Source organism: Gopherus evgoodei, unplaced genomic scaffold (assembly GCF_007399415.2).
Source record: "Gopherus evgoodei ecotype Sinaloan lineage unplaced genomic scaffold, rGopEvg1_v1.p scaffold_49_arrow_ctg1, whole genome shotgun sequence".
Lineage (NCBI taxonomy): Eukaryota > Metazoa > Chordata > Testudines > Testudinidae > Gopherus > Gopherus evgoodei.
The window spans coordinates 1409775-1411970 of record NW_022060070.1 but is presented as its reverse complement, the minus strand read 5'-3'; the positions used below and the strand labels follow the sequence as shown (position 1 = coordinate 1411970).

The 2196-nt window shown below is 50.6% G+C and overlaps 1 pseudogene; it reads right to left on the bottom strand.

Moving 5' to 3' along the window:
- Nucleotides 1–493: 493 nt before the first annotated feature.
- LOC115643037 lies at nt 494–1443 on the bottom strand (annotated as a pseudogene).
- Nucleotides 1444–2196: the final 753 nt, after the last annotated feature.

Below are 2196 nucleotides of genomic sequence, written 5' to 3'. Positions count from 1 at the left end.
GCTGAAAGCTAAGGAAATAAGCCACACAAGGGTCTCTGCCCTCAGGACTTTGTAGCTCAGCCTTAGGGCCCACAAGCTGTATGATGAACAATCTCGATCATCGGCCACACAACCCTGCTCCCAACACCCAGCTCTTTTCGCAGCTTCTTGGCTTCCCTCTCTCCTCCTGACTGGCCTGTCAGCCCCAGTGCTGCTTGCTCGTTACCCTTACTGCTTCCTTCCCAGTGCAGGAGCAGAGGGAGCCCAGCTGAGGGGAGGAGGGAGGTGGAGATGATCCAGTGAGTGACAGATGGCGGGGAGGAGGAGCAAAAGGGCCAGGGCCCAGAGGAAATAGGCAGAGAAAGAGGCAGGGCTTCAGGGAAGAGGCGGGGTGGGGGACAGTGCTTCAGTGGTCCAGTTACCAGTCGGATTCAGGGAAGAGGGCCCGGGACCATTTCTCCAGACAGCTCTGCACAGAGCGCGGTCTGAAAGCTAGAGAACCAGAAGAAAACTTTTAGGTCTCTTTATAAGTAAAGACTGCTGGAGCAGTCTGTCCCAGATCTGTTTGGTTCTCACCCCGTAGATGATGGGGTTTAGCATGGGGGGCACCAGAAGGTAGACATTGGCAATGAGAACATGGAAATGCAGGGGCACATTGTGGCCAAACCGGTATGTGAGGGAGGAGAAGATCGTTGAGACATAAAAGGCTAAGATGGCACAGAGGTGGGAGGCACAGGTTCCAAAGGTCTTGAGCCGGGCATCCTTTGTGGGGAGGCTGAAGATGGCCCTGAGGATCTGGATATAGGAAACAGCGATAAAAAACACATCCAGACCAAGCACGCAGAATACCACAAAGAGGCCATAGTAACTACTGATGCAAGTGTTGGAACAAGCCAGCTTCACCACGGCCATGTGCTCACAGAGTGTGTGGGGGATGATGTTGGTTCTGCAATATGGCCGTGAGCTCACCAGGAAGGGATGTGGCATTACGAGCATACCACCGCGCAGCCCCACAGCCAGGCTGATCTTGGCCACAACAGGGTTTGTCAGGATGGTGGAATGTCTCAGGGGATGGCAGATGGCCACATAGCGGTCAAAAGCCATGGCCACAAAGATCCCAGACTCTATCACTGCGAAGCAGTGAATGAAGTACATCTGGGTGAGGCAGGCACTGAAATCGATCTCCCTGGAATTGAACCAGAAGATACTCAATGTTTTTGGCACAATGGATGAAGAAAGGACCAGGTCGGTGACGGCTAGCATGCAGAGGAAAAAGTACATGGGGACATGGAGGCTTGGCTCTGTCCTCACAATGAACAGGATGGTGAAGTTCCCCAATATGGCTATGACGTACATGGTGCAGAAGGGGATGGAGATCCAGACATGGGCGGCCTCCAGGCCAGGAATGCCCAGCAGGATGAAGGTGGAGGGGTTGGTGAAGTCGGTTTTGTTGGAATCTGACATGGAGTAGGGGAGAAGGTGTCCAACTCTGAGGCAGAACCGTGTCTCCTGTCTATACTGTATGTTCCCCTGACTTCCTGTATGTGCTCAGAGTCTATGGTGTTCGTTGCAGGACAAATTCCTGGCTGGAGAGACAAAGTTAATATGAGAAACTGCGTGCACATGCTTAGGGAGATCTGAGAGTGAGAAAAGACCAGACCTTTTCCAACACGTGCCAGGGGCAAACAACCCAACTAGAACACACCTCAGGGAAAGGACCTGGGCATCATTGATACCAACTCCACAGAAACACCTGCTCATTCACAGCAGTGGCTAAAGACAGTGCTCGGATATCTGAGGTGTAATCATAGAATATCAGGGTTGGCAGGGACCTCAGGAGGATATCTGAAGGAATGCGATGGAGAACCCTGCTCTGGATGTGCACTCAGTTTTGGTCACCCAGTCTCTATTAAGGATGCCGCAGACAGAAAGGGGATTTCTAAGACAGGCTGTGACAATGAGGGAGGCTGCCATATGCCAAAAGACTGAAAAGTGGGACTGTTTAGATTAGAGAAGGGACAAAGAAGGGGGAATATGATACAGGAGAGAAAAATGAAGGATGACACAGATTAAATTCGAATTGACAAACAAAGAACAGTTCCCAACCAGTAATATCTATAGATATTTAGTTCTTCAAAAGGACTAATTCTCCAAAGCTGAGGCCAATTATCAGCAAAACTTATTGGGAGGAAATATTTAGACAGAAAAATGGGATTG